Source organism: Gracilinanus agilis, chromosome 4 (assembly GCF_016433145.1).
Source record: "Gracilinanus agilis isolate LMUSP501 chromosome 4, AgileGrace, whole genome shotgun sequence".
Classification (NCBI taxonomy): Eukaryota; Metazoa; Chordata; class Mammalia; order Didelphimorphia; family Didelphidae; genus Gracilinanus; species Gracilinanus agilis.
The window spans coordinates 292182602-292206204 of record NC_058133.1 but is presented as its reverse complement, the minus strand read 5'-3'; the positions used below and the strand labels follow the sequence as shown (position 1 = coordinate 292206204).

General features: G+C 33.5%; 1 protein-coding gene across 1 annotated transcript in view; it reads right to left on the bottom strand.

Moving 5' to 3' along the window:
• The window catches only part of FAM83B (family with sequence similarity 83 member B), a 93832-nt gene that overhangs the window by 19667 nt on the left and 50562 nt on the right, over positions 1–23603 (bottom strand). The window lies entirely within an intron of this gene.

The window sequence follows — 23603 nt, the reverse complement described above, 5'->3', positions numbered from 1 at the left end:
TATCCTTAGAAATACAATTCAGCAGGATTTCTGAATTCACTGGAAATTGCCTAAAGAAGGAGAGAACTATTTTATGTTTTTCTTTTAAATAAAAGAATCTAAAAGATAGCACCCTAAAGTGATGAATATATGAATATAATGTCATTATAACAATTCTACAGAAGTATAAAAAAATTGGAAGGTCTCTAAAATGAGGTAACAAAGGTAAAGAAAATTAGAGGGTCAGATTCTCAGTTTATCAATCTTATCAAGCATGGAATGTTTGTGTATGTATAAATATATATAAATATATATGAGCAATAAGAAACTTTCCTTCCATGTGAATTTTCAAACTCCATTCAATATAGCAAAATAGTTTTGATGATCATATCTTTTTTAATATGCCAAATGCATTTATATAAGCATGTATAAAATCATATAAAGAACAATGGATAGTTGCATAGAGTTGCAGTCACATGACTAAGTAAGGCCTGTCCAAGATAATAAAGGCTATTTTCAGATGGATAAATTAATGGAATATACATTTGTTAAATATTTATAGTAAGGATAACTGATGGACAGTCCAAATGTTCTACTAGTATCAACACAGTGCCAAGGAAGTAGAAGAACTCTGTGTGCCTTTTTGGCCACATGTACCATAGGTTCACCATCACAGTGATACTGCATCAAGAATGCAAGTACTTTTACCCAGCAATACCATAACTAAGGCTGCATCCCAATGAGATTAAAGGGAGAAAGAAAGTAATTGTACAAATGTATTTATAACTGTTATTTTTGTTGTGGCAAAGAATTGGAAAATGAATGTCCCTCAATAGAAAAATTGATGAACAAGTTGTAGTATATAATTTTAATGGAATACTATTGTGACATAAATGACAAACAAGATGATCACAACATACCTAGAAAGATTTAAATGAAATGATACAAAGTGAAGGGAATAGAACCAGGAGAACACTGTATATAGGAATAGCAGTAATGTATGATATCATCAATGTGAACGACTTAATATTATCAGGAGTGCAAGAATCCAAGACAACTTGAAGATGTTTATGATGAAAAAGGCTATCTATGTCATAGAAAGAGCAGGATTTTGAATGCAGAAAGAAGCATACCATTTTTCATTTTATTTCCTTCAGGAGTCTTTTTATTTGTGTAAGCAATATGTGTCTTCTTTCACAAAATGATGAACATGGAATATGTATTGTAAAATAACACCTCTATAAGCTATATCATATTATCAGCCATTTTGGGGAAGGGTCATTGGGGAGAGGAAGGGAGAGAATATGGATCACATAATGTCAGAAAATGATTATTGAAGATTGTACTTATATGCAATTTGAAAAAAATAATTAAAAATTTGAAAAGAATGTAGAAAGATGAACTTTATTATGTCAAAAGAATATTTCATCCTGAATCAAAGAGGAGGAGAAGGGGTAGTATATAAAGATTTAGAAAAATTTTAAAATGTGGAGATGTAGAGATCTCCCCCAAACTCCCACTCCAAAAAAGAAGTCCTTACCAGACAGTCTGAATCTTTTGATTTGGACACAAAGGACAAAGACACAAACTAATCACTCCTGAAATATGAGAAATGTTGATGGTATTAAACACCTAAAAATGTGAAAATATGGTTGGGATAATCACTGAGGAGTAGGGACGTAACCAGAGACTTGATGAAATCATGGCTAAAGAATAATGAATTTTAACTGCATGAACTTGAGGTAATACAAAACAGGAAATTTTCATGACTTTCTTAAAAAATATTTAGAACTTACATCGAGCTACCGATAAGGGTAAAATGGCATCAGGAGGGGAGGAAGTAAAAAGACAAATGATTCTATGGGGCTGTTTGATCCAGGGGTTTTAGACTGGATAGATTGGTAACTGAAGGTACGATGGGGTCTGATGTACTAGCCAAATAAAGAGAAATGAGAGACCTAGTGAAGAGGAACAATGGTTTTGATACATCTGAGGAGTAAATTTGGATCACAAAAACAGTAAGTTCTGAATTTGAGACTAAAAAGGCCTTTTTTCCCCCACCCCATCCCATATGTTTCCTGAAATGGACTTTAAGACACAATTAGGTAACTAAATGTGAGATTCTAACATTCTCATTGATAACATATTCTTCAGATTCTAATAACTAAAATCCAATTAGTTCAAAGTACAACATACTGTGAAAATAAACACGTAATTTGGCTTTCTTTATTGTGATTATACCCAATATGTTCAGTAACAAAATTAACTAAAATTTGGTAAATGAATAAAAGAAAGATCCAGAGGTTACCACTATCGGGATTCTTTCCATCAACTCAGCCTGGAATTTATATGACTTAACAGTTCCAGTATTTAAGCTTACCATTCTATCCACTATTTGACTCTATCTGTGGAGATATTTTAAAGGCATTTATTTTCAGTTTTTCAATGTCAGAATCACTTATATTCTGATGAAACAAAAAATATTGAGAGTAAAAGCAAATGATGACATTTATAGGTAAAATATTTTCTAAACCAGTGGCTTACAAAGGAGAAAACATGGCATTATATAAGAAATTCTGGATCCTACCTTTGACCTAGCAATACTACAACTAGGTCTGCATCCTGAAGAGATCAAAACAGGGGGAAAAGGACCTACTGTTATAACAATCCTTTTTGTGGTGGCAAAGAATTGAAAAATGAATGGCTGTCCATCAATTGGGGAATGGCTGAACAAGTTGTGGTACATGATTGTGATGAAATACTATTGTGTCATAAGAAATGACAAACAAGATCATCACAAAAAACTTGAAAAGCTTTTTATGAAGTGATGCAAAGCGAAGTGAGCACAGCCAAAAGAATGTTGCACACAGTAAAAGCAATATTGTATAATGACAAAGAGTGAAAAAGTGAACAATCATCAGCAATGCAAGGATTCAGAACAACTCCAAGGACTCATGATGGAAAAGGTTATTCTCTACCATAGAAGGAACTGATGGAGTTAGAATGCAAATGGAGACATATCATTTTGCACTTCATTTCCTACATGAATTTTTTCTCTAGTGTAAGTGATATGTGTCTCTTTTCATAACACAATGAACATATAAATATGTATTATATGCTAACACATATACAAACTATACCATAGTCCTTTTCGTTTTGGGAAAGGGGGTGGCAAGAGGTAGTGAGTGAACATAGATTGGAAAATGCCAGAAAACAACTATTAAAATTGTATTGACATTTAAAAAGTAAATTAAAATATAAAATAAAATAAAACAAAATTCAATAAATATCTAGTGTTATCTATCTCCAGAGAAACAATGAATTCTGAGTACAAATTAAAGCCTCTATGAAGGCCTCATGAAAAGATCATGAATGGATAAAGGGTAACTAGGTAACTCAGTGTAAGAGAGCCACTCCTGGAAATGGAAGAACCTGAGTTCAAATCTGGCTTCATACACTTCCTAACTGTGCTAGCCTGGGCAAGTCACTTAAGCACAGTTGCTTAATCCTTATAGCTCTTTTGTCTTGGAAAAAAAACATAGTACTGATTCTAAGAGAGAAGGTAAGGATTTTTAAAAATGGATGGGTGATCTGTTATAAGTAAAGGGAATATCCATACCAATGAAGTAAATGGTCATTGGAGTATAACCTATGTTTAAATTATATCCCTTTATCAGATTATTTTTCCATGAAAGGAAGGGGCTATGTTTAATCTATACAACCATGCAGTAAATCAATATTTCATGATGACTATTTTTGAAAGGATATATTTTTTACTTATATGTGGTCTGGCCTGATTTTCTCCTCCCTATGAGTTGTTATATCCCAATAGAAAAGAAAATATATTCTTTTTTTCAAGTATTCTATTCTTTACCTGGGTAATAATAGTTCCATTTTAATTCCAGCCTCCAGCAATGGCTTATTTTCTATTAATGCTATTATATTTCTCTACCTACAGCAGAGCATGTTTAATTTATATTCCTATATTAAAATATAGATTTCAAAAATCAAAGCATGTTATACTGAAAATACAATTTTCATGTTCCATCAGAGGATTACAATCACCTAAGTGCATATGGAAAAGTTAGTATTTAAAACTGAAAGTGTCTACATATATTTTACCACATTATTTTTACTAAATCTCTTGTTTGGTTCAGTTTAATAACAATAATATCATAGGAATACTCCTTTAGATTACGATAGCTAATTTTCATGATAGCAACATAAGTATATTTTATAGTCAGTAATTTGAAAAAAGGTATAAGGTTAGGTAAAGGAAACTATAATCTTAAAAGCTAAGGAGTTTAAGAGATTATTTCATTCTGTTGTAGTCTTTCACTTGAATGAGAATTCTTGGGCAAAAGTTATTTCCTATAAGATAGAATTTGGATTTCACATTTCTTTTCATAGTACTTTGGTTAACTTTAATCTAAGGCCTATATGTATATAAAGGAAAATTAAAGCAGCTCTATAAAGGATAATTATTGCAGTGTACAAAACATATAGGAAATATATGCCAGAATTTTTCCAGAGAGACTATAGTTCTAAAACTAGGCCAAGCATTTTGCCAATAAACATTAAATTTTGAAGAGTGTAATAATATCATTAAGATCTTATTTTCCAGAATAAAGATCTCATTTTTTTTTCTCTCATGAATGGTAATTTGTAAGAATATTTAGCTTGGTATCCCTTGGCAAGAGAGAACATATGTGATCTATGCCAAAAAGCTATTTGGCATAGTACTGACTGTTAAAATTGTAACAACAAGTTCTTGTTTAATGTCTGAAAAATTAAGTCTTCTTTATGCCTTCACCCAGTGGTGCTATAGTCTTCATTTCTTCTAGGTTGAGTCAGATCTCATTTATATGCACTGAAATTATTACACTCTAGAACGGCTGGGGCTTTGAAGCTATGCCTGTATGCAGTCCCCTTCATACTACTTAAAAGGAAATTTTATTTTAAAATTATAAATATAAGCACACTACAGGGTTTTAAGTATCTCTTAAGCCCTCCTACTGAGATGCAAATGGGGAAAAAGTGGAAACTAATGAATTGCTAAAAGAAAGGAAAAACCATTCTCATTTAGGGATTGCTTCACTACGGAAAAAAAAAAAAGATGAAATATTTTTCCTTGGGGGGGAAATTTATTTTAGACAGTATTGGTATCCAGGACACTGAAGTATAATTCTCATGCTAAACTACATTAATTTAACTTGAATTTTCATTTTGTAAGTGGCATTTTTGAAAATGTAATTTAAGTATTAAGTTATATAGTCAGGTTTGCTGAGACGTAAATGTTTGTAGAAAGTGAAGAGAGACAAAATCAAATGCCTAATGCAAATGAACACTGCTTTTGACTTAAAAGAAATAAGGGAAACTAAAGGTAAGAAAAAATGAGCCAAATCAAAGAATTTATTTACTTATTATTAAGCAATAATTTTATTATTAAATTAAATTATAAAATATTAAATATCATAAACCTAACAAATAAATAAATGAAAATTCAGTAGTTGAAAAAGAAGTCTAACCCTTAAAAAAGGGCTGCTCAGATGTAGCAATGAGTATCACAAATAATAAGAAATTCAAATAATTCATCCTCTGGGATCTACAAGACAAAGTATAATGCAAAATACCTTCCTGGAATTTAAATACCTCAAAGGACATAACATTTCCAGTAACCTAAATACAATGATAAAATAAATTAAAATCCATTGACAATGAAATCTCAGAATCTCAGAGTTTTCCTGCCTCAACCTCTCCTTTGTCTCCCATTGTTTGAAATATTGAAGTCCAAAACTTATTATTATTGGAAAGTATTCCCAGGGATTGCAGATGTCAGAACCTCTCTCAGTAGACCCTTGCACTGATTTGCATTTTTATTTTAGTGTTAATGTCAAACAGTTTTTTCCCCTTACATTTAACTTAAGTTGCTCTTAGTAAAACTTAAGGGCACTTCTAATTCTATCTTCTATAGTGCTAAACAAAATATCCTTCTTATATCTGCAGAAAATGTTAGTGAGTTTCTTCCTGCATGGCAAAATGCTCTTTAATTAGAAATCAGTTGTTAAGATGATCCTAAAGCACTCTATATCTAGAGTAGTCTTCAAACTTTTTAGATTAAGTATTTTTTTAATTAATTTTCCCCCTAAAAGAGTTTGGGAGAAGAATGTATTGCAGCAATGGTTGCAGGTGCCTAGGGAAGGCTAGGGCAGCTAACTGTTTCAGCAGACAGTGCCCAACCTGGAGTCAGGAAGACATATTTCTGAGTTCAGATTTGGCCTCAGACATTTACCAGCTGTGTGACCCTGGGCAAGTTACTTAACTCTGTTTGACTCAGTTCCTCATCAATAAAATGAACTGGACAAGGGAATAGCAAAACACGCCAGTATCTTTGCCAAGAAACCCCAAATGTTGATGTGACTGAGAGGAATGAACAACAACAAGGAAAGGTGAAGGTGATCATTACACTGAGAAGAAAATTTGGGACATGAGGATGGAACTTGCTCTGAAAGCAAATTCTAGGTGTAATAATGACTGAATATGAAGTATGATTAAACTGGAGGGAAACCTCATGAATTTTGTGGGAAGGGGCTAATAGAACATATTTCCCACCTTTGATTTTCTGATCACACTTTAGGTCAAATCAGGACTCTTTCAGACGACAGCTTCAACAACAATGACCTAAACAATTATTTCCCCATTAACTCCCCAGCCCTTTAACTCCATTTTTTATATAAGCTCCAGTTCTTTTCTTCGAGTTAGAAATTTTAAATTAATAGAGTTTTGACCTATACAAAGTGAAAGAATTATTTGACATGATGTTTCCTCTTGTACTTTTATCACTATACAACTATATGAATTATGAGTTTATTTTCAATAACAGCCCTTCACTACAGACACATATTTAATAATCCTACCCATAAAATGTCCAAACAAAGAAGTCACTTTGTCAAATATCTCTAAGCAGATGTCTTGCTGAGAAACTCAAACTAAACAAAGACAAACAAATCATTTAAATATTTATTCAATGCCCATTCAATATCTGTTCTAGCATTGGTGTTTAAAACATGGGGTCTATACATTTTTATTATATATTTTGAAAACCGTATTTCAATATACTTTTCTTTCAACTGATAAAAATGCCTCTCCCTCCATATCACTCCAGGATCTATCTGTTCCCTTAACACTGTATCCAGAAATATTTAACTCAACTACCAAAATCTTCTATAGCATAGTTGTTGATTTTTCTGTGAAAATTCACTCTATTAAAGTTCAACAGTTATACTGATAATACTCCAACATTTCACTTTATCCTTTCAAATGCATTTAACACATATGGTCGAGTCAAAGGTCCTTTCAGGTTTTTAGAGCTGTCCACAGTTGAGTTGCACAATCCAACTGATATATATATATATATATATATATATATATATATATATATATATATATATATATCAAAGCCCTTCCTCCAAAACTTAGGTGGTTAGATAGGTGGATAGAGCACAGAACCTAAAGTTAGGAAGATTCAAATTCAAATTTGACTTTTGACCTTACTAGTTATCTGAACCTAAGTCATGAAAAGCTGTCTACCTCAGTTTCTTCATCTGTAAAAAGGAGATAATAACACCACCTACTTTTCAGAGTTACTTCAAATAAAAAACAAGATAACATTTGTAAAGCCCTTTCCAAAACTTAAAGTGCTATAAATGCTAGATAGTAGAAGTACTAGTAATAGTAATGGTAGTGATAGTAGTTTACAGTTGGTCATTTCTATGAGGGGTTTCTATTTATTGGATATTCTATTTACCCCCAAAAATATATGTAATATATAAAAAATGTAATATATATGTATTATATATGTACACACATACATATATACATACAAATATGTATATATACATACTTGCATTTGTCTCAGGCTACTAAAAATGTAGTGTTTATAACCTTTCTTTTTCTAGGTCATTTATTATTGCCAGAGTCAGTCAAAATTATGGAAATAATGATAATGGAAATGGGAAGACAAACACAGAGGAACACATATTTCTCTTTTCCAGGCTTGGAGGATAAAATCACTCCCCTCTTTCCTATAATGAATCTCTCTATTTCTACATTTGATTATTTTTCTGTTTCCTCAGCAGCTTTACTCCATTAAACATCCCCTCTATCTCATAGGCTTTTGTTTCCTACTTCTCTACTGTCAAACTCCTAGAAAGAATAACCAACTCTTAATGATTCTCCATTTTTACTAACTACTTAGCATGAAGAACTATCCAAGTTTGTTAATGACTCCCTCTAATTACCAACCACAATTATATATGTGTATGTGTGTGTGTGTACATAGATATATACATACATACATACATACGTATATTTATTTTTTCTAGTTCTTATGCTTACTGCCTTCTGTATAGCATTTGACACTGTGGATAATTTCCTCTTCTCTGACTGCCATTACCCTATCCTATGCTCATTTTTCCCCAACTTTCTCTAAATAACTTCTCTGTAACCATGGATTATTTTTCTTCTCATTCTTCCTTTCATCTTGATTGCTACCTGTTAGAATTTCTCTCATTTATCAAGATTCAACTTATGAATGGGAAGAACTCACCAAGAAAATGGAAAAAGATTTCAGAGTAGAAGAAACCAGAATCCGACAATACGCTATTTACAAGAAACACAATTAAAATAGGGAGAAACTGAGTAAGAGTAAGGAATTGGAGCATAATCTACTATGCCTCAGTTAAAGTAAACAAACAAAAAGCAGGTATAGGAATCATTATCTTTGATAAATTAAAAGTAAAAATCAATCTAATAAAAAATAAATTAATTAAAAAAAAAGATACAGTTACTCATTTCTCCAAGAAGTCTTCCTTGATGACTACAGGGACTATAAAATGGTACCTTCTTCCTGAAATTGTTCATAGCAATTTTGTCCCAATATCTTCTTTGCATTTGCTATATTCTACTTTTCATTATCATTATTTATACACATATATTATCCTTATTCCTTTTATAGACTTCAAATTCCAGGATGGTAGAGATATACCTTTTTTAATCCTGTAATTGCCAAAGCCTAGAAATAATTTATACTTAGTAGGTATTTCATTGTTTTTATTGTATTGAATTGCATGTTGTCAATAAAGGTCAACCCAGTGAGGTTTTCTGTTTGTTCCCTAGTGTGTCCTGACAAATTGTGTATTTTTCCTAATTTTCCACTTCAATTGAAAAACTCTTTTTAATCATCAGTACCTAGGCCTATAAATCCTTTGCTCTTTTCCCTAAGTCTGTTCTCACCATCTATTAAATTACAATTGCATTCAGGTTTGGCTTAAATGTGGATTAATGTTAAACTGAATCAAAGCTATCAAGATAACCTCTGCCCCCCTTTCTTATCTCTTCCCTCTTTCCCCTCCATGGTCACCCTTTTCAGAAACCCACTGCAATTCTTAGAGTGTTTGGATTATGAGCTTTGGGTAAAGAATTTAGTTCTAATAGGAAAAAGAAAACAGTAGGCTGGAGACTTATGGAACTGATCATGAAGAACTTTGAATTAAACATTTAAAAAATTACATGATATAAGTAGTAAGCTAGATACCACAGAGATGAACAGGCATAACATATGAAGGAAATGGTAGCATAACTGTTTAATGATTCAGAGAGGACTAGATTCAGCAAGAGGGGAAACAATGAGAGCTTCAGATATCTGAATAAAATACATATAAGTGTATATAGTATGGCCATAGTACTTAGTACTTTAATAGATTCATCTCTAAAAGGCAGCTAGGCAGCACAGTGGACAGAGCACTGAGCATGGAGTCAGGAAGATTCACCTTCCTGGTTCAAATCTGGCCTCAGCTATTAACTAGTTCTGTAAACCTTGAGTAAGTCACTTAACCTTATTTGCCTCAGTTACCGCATCTACAAAATGAGCTGGAGAAGGCACTGACAGATCACTCCATTATATTTGCTAAGAAAATTGTAAATGGGATCAAGAAGAGTCAGACAAAACTGAAAATAACTGACAAATGACAACAAAAATTTCAAAAGTAGATATGTGTTCAATTAGTGAAGATTGTAACTCAGTTCTACTTTTTCATTCTGGGTAACACTTGTCCTTGTACTCCTACAAATCCTACATAAAATTATTCTTCAATTCCTTAGACATCTTCTTCTGGCTCTGTTAACATTATCTAAGTTCCTTTTTAAATATTCATTACTATTCTACCACCTATTTAATTGATGAGGAGCCTTTATAGCTCAGGTTCTTTCATAAAAGTAGATAGATAGCTCAATGAGGTAATACATCACTACATGTATCTTGGACTGGTCACTTCAAATGGACAATAAATTGAGGTCAGAGTTGAAAAGTAGGGAGAAAATGGTAATCAAATTTGTATTTGGGAATTTGCACAGTATTTTAATTATTTCAAATGCTTTCTAGAATAAAAACTCATCTTTCCAGCACCTATTGTTTCCAGGGATGCTATATGATTATGCATTGTCAAACAACACAGTGTAAGTAGAAGCAAAATTGTATTTGACCTTAAGGGCAATAGGGAAATGCATGGTGGGAATAAGCATGCAACAGCATAATATCAATTATAATTTTTTGCAAGACCTTTTATTAAAATATGGAAAATGGTATGACTGAGAAAAGATATAGTCAAGAGTTAGGGATAACAGGTAGATAGTCTGAATATGACACGAATGTCATGGTGAATTCAGAAATTACTCATGCCAAAAAAAGAGAATATTAAGATGTATTACTATATTGGAGCACAAAATAGTACATAACTACTATGAATCTAAAAGTATATTACAAAACATGAACAATAAAAAATATAGAAAATGAGTTTCAGTAGACTATAACTGTATGAAAGAACTAGAGAAGAATAAGAAGAGTATACCAACAAGTATTAAATGGAGTACTGTGAATTGTAAAGTCATGAGATTTCATATTTCTTTGGTCATAATGCTTTTAAAATAGTTTTTATTGAATACTTGTCAAATATTCAAATGTTATAGATTTATATATCTTTATAAATGTTATATGTTCTATTAAAGATTGTGTAGGTTTTACATTGTCTCACATACAATATCTTCTGTGAACTTCACAACAACCCTTTAAATGCTAAAGTTCATCTTACCTCAGTTTTCAAATGAGAAAACAGGTTTAGACAGTTTATGTGACTTGTGATGGTCAAATATCTGATAAGTACAATAAACTGGATTTGAAGCATGATTTTCCACACTTATAGTTAATATATATATATGCAAACTCTTCTAGGGACATTTGTTCCTCCCCTGCTTCTCACACTTTCTCACATCCCACCAAAACAAAAATCCCAACATGAGAAACCATGATATGCTTGAGGCAAATGGTAATGTATAACAGAGTGGGAATTTGACTCACCTACAAATAATCTGGAGATTTTTTTGCAAATATATGTATATATATATATATATTATCTTTAGTGCCATAAAATTTCATTCTTCATGGAATTCATTCATTTCATGATGAATGAGGCTACATGTGTCTTAGCAAAGTTTCAAAGATAGTAGAAATTCACAAGAAGTGTCAACTTCAGTTACCAAGGGATATCAATTTAAACACTGCCTAGAGTGTACTAAGACCTAGATTAGGTTCTGCTTCCGAATAAAAAACAAACTATTTTTCAAAGTGCTTTTGAACCCAGGCAATCTGGTCCTAACTTCCTATTCTCTTTGTTTCATTTCCTCCCTTCACTCATAGTGCCCTCATCATACCTCACATTATAAAGTTGAATTGTAAAGTTGAATGACTTATGATTTCCAGACTTTGTTGTCCCATTCTTATCTTCCACAAAACTTTACATATGGTATTTTCTATGCTCAGAATGTGCCCTGCTTCCAACTCTAACATTTTATAATCTTTTTCATTTTTCAAGGCACTATAATCATAGATATAGAGCTGGAAGAGACTTTTTACAAAAGAAAAAAACTGAGTCTCAGTTGAAATACAACAGCTATGAAGTCTTTACTGATTTCCCTAGCAAGAAATAATTTCTCTTTCCTTTGAGCTTCAGTGGACCTTTTTCCTATGCATATCGAAGCTATTCTGTGTGCAAGATACTGTGTCAAGTGCTATTGCTGAATATGAATGCATTCCAGTTCATTTACTGTTGTTACCTTATCTATTTCTACTATCTGTAGGGCATGATGATAGATAGTAGGGGAGAGAGAGAGAGAGAGAGAGAGAGAGAGAGAGAGAGAGAGAGAGAGAGAGAGAGAGAGAGAAGGGGACAGAAGACAGAGACAAATAGATTGAGAGGGAGGGAGGGAAGAAGGAAGCAGAGAAGGAAGGAGGAAAGGAAGGAGAGAAGGAAGAAGGGAAGAAAGGAAGGAAGGGAGAAAGGGAGGGAGGGAGAAGAGGGGAAGGGAGGAGGGAGGGTGGAAAAAAAAAGAACATTTGCTTTTAAGAGCTATAAAATTTAATGGTGTGGGAAGCTAGAATGGATATGATATAAATAGCAATAATTCAAAGTAAAATGTCATTCACTGCAAGAGGCAACACAATGAGTAATGTGAGGAGGCAACAAAGAAGTTCAGTTGGATGAGGTAAGCATTCACGATGGGAGTGGTACGCCTTACCTGTGGGATCCAAATCAAGTTGCTCAAGATCTCTAGCCTACATTTTCCTCATCTATAAAATTCGGGAGTTAGACTAGATGACCTCTATGACCCCCTAATCATCTTAAATTATTGATCCTATGAATTGGATTGATGGAGAAAGGAGGGATTTCCAGAGATGGTCATAAAGTCCTTTTATAAGCAGAGGCACAATGCCTTTCTGATTAAGATAATTATTTGTATATATGCCTTATCTCCCTTGCTAAAATACAAGTTCCAGGTTGTCTCCAGCTGTATCTGACTCACCTTTGTATGATCCATGTTACTTAGTGGCTTGCATATAACGAATGCTCAAACTCAATAAATATTTGTTGACTAATAGTGAGTGTTCCCTGTTCCCTTTTTTTCATTTACTTTTTAACTAATGTGAGATTAGCACTGCTCTTGAAATTTCTTCTGGGAATGAAATTTTTATGTAGGATAGGGTGGGGTGGGGGCCTCTATTATTTTTTCATTATTCCTTTATTATTTTATTTCTTTGTTATTAAGAAGTTACTTTAAAAAACATTATACTCCTGCCAAAACATGAAGTTGTTTGTTGATACCAAAAAGGTAATCTGTCAGTATTTTTTTTAAACCCTTAACTTCTGTGTATTGGCTCATAGGTGGAAGAGTCATAAGGGTGGGAAATAGGGGTCAAGTGACTTGCCCAGGGTCACACAGCTGGGAAGTATCTGAGGCCAGACTTGAACCTAGGACCTCCCTTCTCTAGGCCTGACTCTCAATCCACTGAGCTACCCAGCTGCCCCCCAATCTGTCAGCATTTTAAACAAATTATATCTTGAATTACACCTAGAAAGCATAAGAAAGTATGACCCATTTCCTTTTAAAGTTCTATCTGTAACTATTATCATGAAAGCACAATTCCAAGACAGTCTTTTGGAAGATCTATTGAGAATGGTATGGCAGATTTGAAGTGGAGATAAAATCAACTTAGAATGGAGACTTGTTTTATGATGGAGATAGAAACACAACATGGATAAACCGTAATGAGGAACCACCTTCTCTCCATCCAGGTGAACAATTTTTCTATAATTTAGAGCCTCAGAGATGCCGAGAACACTGGAAGGTTAAATGTCCTGCCCAGTTCATATAATCAGTGTGAGTCAGAAGTGGAACTTGAACTCATATTGTTTTGACCTGGAAAGGTAGCTCTCTATCCATTATGATTTTAAGAAACAAAGCATAACAAAGTAATAAAAAAATACTTTAGAATTTTTTAATTGTCCCATGAACTAGAACATAATACAGAACTCTAGCTGTATATATGCAAATAAATATGAACATAGATAAATAAATAGATATAGATATGTTTGCATTTTCTGACTTTACCCTAGACCTCCTCTTTCCTCCCACAGGGAAAAAAAAATCCTATTTAAAAAATAATTTTAACCTGTTCTCTTTCTGAGGCAGAATGGCATAGTTAGTTTAAAGGGCCAATCTCAGTTCAAATCCTACCTAAGATATATAAGAAGTATTTGATCCACTGAAGTTATTCACATAGTCCTGTGAAAAAGTCTGTCTTGGGAGTTTTCATTTGTTATTTTTTTTTTTTTTGTCTCTGATGGAATTTAATCTGACGGTGAAGAGCAAACGACAGTATTCCAAGAGTTCTGAATCCAACCAGATTTTACAGGTAGTCTAGTACTGATATAAGGAAGACCAAGGAATGCTTTTCTAGAATCCAGCCCAGAAGTGGTTATCTAGTCCAGTCCCCCATTTCACAGGTTAGGAATTCATAGCTCAAAATGATGAAATTACTTGCCCTAGATTAGACAAAGGAGAACAAAGAAAGGATGAGGAATAGAAGAGAAAGTAGAGGAAGGTGGAGGGAGATTAAATAAAATGGTGAGAAGTTAGAAATCGTCACTGACAGAGAGAAAAAGCTCCTATAAAAAAGTCAGGGCTGTGAGAGGCTTGTAAGAGGTAGAAGGAACAGATGATGAAGTGCTAAAATATTACTAGAGGTGAATTAAACCTCCCACCAGTTCAGTTGGGCTGTGGGCTTCTTTCAGTTCTACAAACATTTATCACTCCCTTTGAAATGCTTATTAGCTGTTAGCCTGCTGTGCCCAGCTGACCCCAGCTTTGTCCTTAAATCATCAAAGGTAACACCCAGAATAGAATAATCACAGCAGCCCACCAGGAAATAAATTTTTTCTATGGAATAGAGAAATCCTGGCAGGAGCAATATTATCTATCCTACCAGCTTACAGACAGACAGCCAAAGACTGAGATCCCCCATTCTGACCCCATTCTGACTGTACCATTTATATAGCCCAACAGTTAGTGCCACCCAAATAGTGAGCACTTCATAAATGTTGCTGACAGATTGTCAATACTGTAGATAATCATAACAGGTTTTTAAAAATCCCATTAAGTAAAGTCTAGACACCACAATCAAGCAAGCTGTCTATGATCTATGCCTTTCTTCTGGTGCTTTTCCTCCTATTAAGCTGGCTTCTTGTATTTCTTAAGTTACAACTAAGGGACAATCTTATGGTTCCGTTATCAGCGCCAGGGACATTTGGTGCTGCAGTCCAACTTCCTAACTGACTTTACCAATAACAAAATTGGACCTCAAAAAGAGGTAGGTGATTTACCCAAGGAAACTACACATAAGTAAGGTCTGGAGACAAGAAGTCCTGGGTTCAAATTTGACCTCAGGCACTTCTGAGTACTGTGACCCTGTGCAAGTCACTTAACTCCAAACTGCCTATTCCTTACCTCTCTTTTATCTTGGAATTGATATTAATATTAGTTCCAAGACAAAAAGTAAGTGTTATTTTTAGGATAAAAAGCTACTCTGACTTCAGTTGTCTTTTTTTCTATACTTCAGAAAAGTGTTTTGTAAAACTTAAAACACTAGGGCAATAGTTTTTAACTTGAATTCCATAAACTTAAGAAAATAAATTTTGATAATTTTATTTTTAAAAAGATTAAATCCTATGTATTTTATTCGATGTATTTTTAAAGATTATCTTGAGAGGGACCCATAGGCTTTACCAGACTACAAAAAGGATCTGTGCCATAAACACATGAAAAAAATTAAACCTTTCCTATTACAAATATGAAACATATTCTTTTCCAGTACAGCCCTTCACCCTTACCAAAGAATTTGCCTTAAGAGATATAGTTGCCACTATCTGCCTAGGATATTTACAACATCAAATCTCTGAGAGGTTAGAAACCTCTATTAAGTCATTCAGAAAACAGTAAGTAATTATTCCATATATAATACCAATTTCTTAGTACCATTTTCTTTTTTCCCTCTCACTTACAATAAGTTATGTAAAATTATAATCCAAAATGCATTTTTCCAAAGTACTACTCTAGGTTATATCTAGTATATGTCACATTTAATTGTAAAGCACATGCCAACAACACCAGCTGCAGATATTATTCTTAAATTCACAATTTAAGGTCTACTATCAATATCTGAAACAATTTTTAAGATACTAATGAGCACTATGATTTTTTTCTAAAGATGCCAAGTGTTGAATTAAGAAGGAACCCTATGCATTAAAAAATTCACATAACATTTTTTGCAAAGACAATAAGAACTTTTTTACAAAGTCTCTAAATCATAAGCTAAAACTGTAGGTTTTAAAAGATTCTAAATGTTAATAGTATAATAATATACTACACTATATAATATATAATATGTAGTTAATAGATCTTTAATAGTGCACGTGTTCCAGTAACAGCAATATTGTATGATGATCAATTGTGAAATTGAGCTACTCTCAGCAATAGAATGATCTGGGACAATTCTGAGGAACTTGGGACAAAGAATGCTATCCATCTCCAGAGAAAGAACCCTTGGAGTAGGAACGCAGATCAAAGCATATGATTTTCACTGTAGTTTATTTATATTTTTATTTTGGGGTTTGTGGTTTTAAATGAGTATTCTCCTAGAGCAGTGACCAATATGGAAGCATGTTTTTAACTCTGATCAAATTGATAATCACCCCCGAGAGTGGAGAGGGGAGGAGAGATGGAAATAATTTGTATCTTATAAGTTAAGAAAACATATTTTGAAAATTGAGATGTGTAGTCGGGAAAGTAAAATATCTTTAAAAAATAAAAATAAAATAGTGCATGTTTTCAAAAGTTGATTTCCACGAATTCTCTAAACCTCTACAATAAATTAATAAAACCTTTTCTATCTAAAGTAAAATAACGAATTCAAAACTCCATTCAGAAGAAATGCACAATAATAAAACTAACCTTTAAATTTAGTGACAATTTAGTAAATATAGTAACAATTAAATTCAGTAAAAATCAAATAAAACTTATATAATTACTTTAATCCACTAAAATGACAGGAATTATTTCCTAGGCACAGTTCTGTTACGTTGCTATACTTTACTCAAAGAAATGTTCAGAATGAGGGGGGAAAAAAAGACTATTTGCAATACAGCACACATCATTTTAAATTGCAGGCATTCATCCATTTGGCTTTAATGAGTTTTCCTCAGATGTGTCTGTTCAGGCCAAACCCATGGCACCACAAATTTGACATGAGCATTTTGGAAAGCAGCATGAGCTTTCATATATATTCAATAAAACATCCAAAGAAAAGGACAAGTATGTACATAGGGTGGAAATGATTACACACTATCTGCTGAATTTACAAGTGTCCATGTCAATGTCCTGCTCATCAGTGACTATACTTGGACATGAACTCAAGCATATTTCTCTGTACTTGATTTAATTTGCCAAATTCGTCTTTCCAAATACCTGTGCAAAGTGCTGAGGATACAAAGAAAAATAATGATGTAGTCACTGTCACCAAAGAGCTCACATTCTAATAAGTAAAAAAAAAAGCATATCATTTCTTAATTGTACATATCTTAGCAAACATAATATGGTGTTCCCACTAGATCTAGTCATAAGCCATGAGTTCAAATTCTACCTCTGATGAATATTAGCTGTGGGATTTTAGACAAACCACTTAATGCCCTCTACCTAAATTTATTCACTTCTAAAATGAAGAAGTCCAGACTGCATGATGCCTGAAGTCTCTTTGAGTTCTAGATCTATGGATCCAGTAGTAGGTAGATGGTGAGAGAAAGATACATGGTGGGTCTGAGGAAGTTGTAACAAATGAGGAATGTCAAAGAAGAGGAATAAAATATATCATCAGGAAAATATATAAGAAGAGAAATTAGGTTGTTCATATGGCAAGGTTGGGGAAGGACAGATGGAGAGCCAGAATATTCTAATGATCTCCTCATGATGTCATAAACATGGAAGAAGGGCCTAAAGTGGGTTAATGACCTTTGGAAGACATGAAGATGATCCCTGTGGGCATAAATCAAATTTAGTAAGCAGATCTCTGAGTTTTTAGTATTTGGATAAGAAACGTATAAGTATGATTTGAGGTAAAATGCAATATGGAAAAATTAATTTATAAAGTAAAAGGAAATTTGGGAGAAAGTGAGAAAAGACTTTAAGCTGGAAAGATTGGTGATAATAATATATTAATCATTCACCTTTTGTGGTAGTTTAAGGTTTGTAAAATGTTCTCTTTTTTTGCAAAGGTTTTATTGCAAAAAGATTTATAGATGAGATGGCTTCTGAACTGGGCCTCAAAAAGTTATTAAACAGAGGGAAGATGTGGATGGAGTGTATTTCAGCTATGAGAAGGGCAGGATGTTGCTGTACAAATATATAAATGGAAAAATTCAGGACAAGACTGAAGAATAGCTAAAATAGACCAATAATTGGAATATAGAACTCATGAGGGAGAATTGTGAGAAATAAGAAAAGCAAACTAGAACCAATTTGTTAAAGGCCTTAAGCTCCAAACTAAGAAGTTTGTGTTTTAACTTATAAGAAATAATTCTAGAATTTGGTGTATGATAGTCCTGCGATGTTTCATTTTAAGTTCTCTTCAGGAAATGAACAGTGTATTTTTTCAATTTCTATCTTCCTCTCCTTTGAAGATATCTCTCTCTCTCCTATCAGGTATTCTGAGGACTCTTTGATTACCTCTCCTGGAATGTTTTTCAGGTCAATTGTTTTTCTAATGAAGAATTTCAGATTTTCTTCTATTTCTGCCCTCTCTCTCCCCACTAACTATGCCATGTGGCTTAGGTTGGGCCAATCAGCTCACTCTGTTGCTTCATTTCCTTAGTGCTCTTCTGTTTCATTGGCTCAGGCCATGAGGAATGTTTGTTGTCCTCTAGTCTGCTCTTGGACAAGTTGTTTAGGCTGAGCCAATCTCCAATAGTTCTGCCTTAAGCACTCGCAGGGTCACTTCCTTAGGCTATGTGGAAGTGCATTGGTTTCATGCCCTCTCTGCTTTCCCTACCTGTGCTAAGGAGCTTAGGCTAGGCCTGTTTCCCCTCTCTGCTGCTTCAATATCTCAGGCCATGAAGCAGTATATTGGGCAGGTCTGAGTTCTGCTGGATGCCCCAGATGGTGCATGCCTTGACTATTCCCTGCTCACTGAGAGGTATTCCTCCTAACACCAATGTGTTCTTCTATCACAAATGATATTATTGTCCACTGAGGAAACTAAGGCTCAAAGAGGTTCAGCAATCTGTAACAGTGTCAGTGTTAGAGATGAGATATAAATTTATGTCTTCTTGAATCAAAGTCCAGCATTCTATACATTATAAAAATGACTAAGTTAAATGATAAATTGAAAAAAAGAGCAATCTCTTTGTTTTCAAAGAGTTTATATCCTACTAGAATGATCTAAATATATGAGAAAAATATTGTCAAAAGTAATTGTTTAGAGCAGTGATGGGCAAACTTTTTAAAGAGGGGGCCAAAGGAAAGGAAATGCTCATCTGTCAGTCTGTTTCTAAGTCAACTCTTTCTAAGTTTCATTGTACTGTATCCTACTCATTGTACTCATCGGATTACGAATAATGTCAAGTGGCTGGATGGAACATTTCAGGGGGCCATAGTTTGCTCATCACTGGTTTAGAGGCAGCTAGGTGGCTTGGTGAATTGAGAGTTAGTCCTTTAAATGGGAGGTCCTGGATTCAAATCTGACCTCAGATACATATTAGCTGTGTAACTCTGTACAATTCAAATCACAACTTCAAACTGCCTAGCCCTTACTGCTCTTCTTTCTTGCAATTAATAATTTATATGGATTCTAATATGGAAGGTTAGGATTTTAAGCAATTGTTTGGATAAATTAAAGGTAGTTCTTTAATATTATACAGATTAATGTATACCCTTTCCTCTGAATTAGTTTCTCATCTCAATATGAAAACTGAAAGATGAATAACCTTCTATAACTAAACCTTCTTGCCTTGTCTATATATATTTTAGAATATTTTATGTTGAGGACATAGCATGTATATGGAACACAAGACATATTTAAATAACCCTAAAAATAGTTTAACACCCTTTATCCCTTCTCTACCAATGTACAATTTGCTTATTTTTCAAACAGATGGTTTTATGATTAGAATTTGAAGCACAAGTGAATATCCATAAGTCAGCAATCAAATCAAAAGTCAAGTATTTTATATTTGCTTTTGCAGTATCTCTCAAAATGCAACTTAGATAAACATTGAGATTTTGTGTTACTTTGCACAGTGTGCTCTATTTTTCAAGAGCTTTTAGCCCTCAATGAGGATTAATGGTTTCAATCAGCAGCACTGTTCATTGAGTATTTTTTTAAGTTGGAGTATAAATAAAAATGTGATGTTTTATTCATCAGTCTGGTCTTCTATATAGATTCTAGCTTTATTACCTTCATCAGATTTGGGAAAAACAATTTGAATGGTCAATACTTGAAAATGATACAATTTAAGTCCCTTTAAAAAAAGAGAGCTTTTGAAATACTCAAATAATCAAAAAGTTATGATTTCACGAATGAGTGAAATTTTGTTAGGTTATATGTTCTGATATGAAAGTGAATGCTGGCATCTAAACATTCTTCAGTAATGAGTAAGAAAAATAATGGGTGAAATTAACTTATTTTTTCAGATGACTAAGCACCTCTTAATAAACTGAAATGGTAAATTCACTAACTTATTCATTAAGAATATTTATTAATCACTGACTTATTTAGGCAGTATGTTAAGTGCTAGAAGATGGGGAGAAATAGAACGAAAAGAATGTTTAATGAGCAGTGGAGTAATATGACAAGAGGTATTCATTTGGACTTAATTTGGATACTGTATGTGGAACAAATTAGAAAGGGAAGAGTCTAGAGACCAGGAGGCAAGTTAGGAAGTATTTACTGTAACAATCTACTTAAGATGAGAGTCCTAATTAGTGTGGTAATCAAAACGATTTTTAAAAAATCAGGAAAGTGTGAGAGCTATTGGAGGGAAATAAGAAGAGAGAGTAACTAGAGAAAAATTAACAAAGGTAAGGGAAGAATCAAGAAGAACCTATTTTTAGTCTGTGTGATTAGAAAGTTTGTACAATCCAAAAAGATGGAAATCGGGAGAAGCTAGTGTTGGTGAGTTGGCAATGTTAATAAGTGCAGTTACTGATTCTGAGGTGCTATTGTATAACTCAGACGGACATGTACTGGGAATTTTCAAGTTTGGAACTCAGCAGAGACAGGACAAGGTTGGAAATAAAGATCCAATTTAACAAGCATTTAGATTTGAAGTAAAAGTCAAAGGCATATGAGTATATAAGGTGTAGAGATAAAAAAAGACAAAGAAATTATTTTTGAGAGGCAAGAGGAAGATGAGGATAAGATAAGGGGAAAAAAACAGAAAAGGACTGGTCAAACATGCTGCATGATCCAGGAGTAGTTCTGAACTCCCACAGTACAGGGGTAGACTTTATTTCATTCTAAACATCAGGCTAAAGACACAAAGAATTATGAGCTCACACACAGATACCAAAAATAGCACAAATATTCAAAGTAGTTTCCCAGAGGAGGAACTTAACTTGGAGATTTTCCTTGATAGTAGTCCTCTGTTGCTCCAACAAATTCCTAAATTTATAAGAGTAGTTTAATTCTCTCCCAGTTATAATGTCCTCTGTAATTTGAAAAGGTTCCTAAAAATAAGCATACTTTAGAACTAAGCATGTGAAAGAGTGGCATATTCAAGATGACAGAATACACATCTGGACTCAGCTAACTCTCCTAAAATTCACCAAAGAAAATTAAAATAATGTCTTAAATAAAATTCACCAAAGAAAATTAAAATAATGTCTTAAATAAAATTTTAGAAAGGAAGAGCCAACCAAAGGTCAGAGGGAGTGATTTTTCTAGCCTAACACAACTTAGGAAGTCAGCAGGAGAGGATCATAACACCAAGGTAAACACAAGCCTAAAGATTGACAGGAGCATCAGTCTTATAGGCAATTGCAGCAGCAAAAGTATCATTAAGAGCTCTCAGGCCAGAAATCATAAGGGGGTCAGACAACTGATCAGAAAAAGATTGAAGGGGACCTTTTGCTGGTACGGGGTGCAATTGAGGTTGATTAGCAACTTGATAGCCCACAAATAGTTCTGGGTCACAGTTCTAGGACAAAGAAAAGCAATAGAATTTGCAGCTGCAGGGGAGCAGCGGTACTTCATTGGTAAAGACCAGAGCACAGAGCAGGAGAACAGTGACTAAATCTCCTCTAAAACAACACCATCTTGGAAGCACTAGATATTTGGAGACCCCAGAAGTGGCTTTGAAAACAACACCACAAAAAAATCATGAAAATTGGAGAATGCTTCCTCACTCCCCCACTCCAGGGAAGCAGAGTACAACTTTAATATAAGGTTCAAATTAAGGAAATAGGCTGAGAAAATGAGTGAACAACAAAAAAAAGAACTTGATCATGAAAAGGTACTACACTAGCAGGAAAGAGTGAGACATAAACTTAAAAGAAGACAATGTGAAAATAGTTGAAGTAAAGCCAAAAAGAAAAATGAAGTTGGACAAAAGATTAGAAACTTAGAGAGTTAGAGAACAGTAAGAAGGGTAGAGAAAAAAAATTAGGAAAAGAAATGGAGGTAATGCAAGAAAATTATGGCATAAACTGAAGAAAATAACTTAAAAGCATAATTTGCTTAATGGCAAAAGAGGCATAAAAATCACTCAGGAAAAGAACTTAATAAAGACAGAATAAAGGGGCCAGAGTATTTCATTCAAGAAAATAATTCCTAAAATGTTAGAATTAGGAAAATGGAAATTAATAACTTCATGAGATATCAAGAAACAGCAAAACAAAGTAAAAAAAGTTGAATAAATAATTGGAAAAACAACTCTCTGGAAAATAAATTAAGGAGAGATAATTTAATAATTATTGGACTACATGAAAGCCATGGTCAAAAAACATGTAGACATTTTATTTCAATAAAATACAATGGAAAACCTTCCTAATCTCTTAGATTCAGAGAGTAAAATAAATGGAAATTGAAAGAATGCATTGAACACCTCCTGAAAGATATCCTGAAATGAAAACTCCAGAGATATATTAACCAAATTCCAGAGCTCCTAGGTCAAGGAGAAAATATTGCAAGCAGCCAGAAAGAAATGATCCAAATATTGTGGAGTCACACTCAGGATCACATGAGTGTAGCACCTTTTATATTAAAGGAAAGGAGGACTTGGAATATAATATGCCGGAAAGGCAAAGGAACTAGATTACAACCAAGAATAACCCAGAAAAACTGAATATAATCCTTTAAGGAAAGAAAAAGATATTTAATGAATTAGAGGACTTTCCTCTCTAGATATCATCTACAAAGTGAAGTAGAGTTGTCTATAGTCCCTTCCAATTCTAAAATTCTATGTCTGTGATTTTCCCCAAGATTAAACAGTTAGTTGGTTGTACATGCCAGGCCTTTTTGATTCTAATGTCACCACCAATTTAGTAGGCTGGATATCAAATAATGTCTCATCCTTTACACATACAACACACACATACTCCTTTGGTCTAGAAAGACGATCTTCTTACTATACATATTTTTTCAGTGACATGTTCTTTCCTTATTATTTCACATACTTTTGCTAATCTCA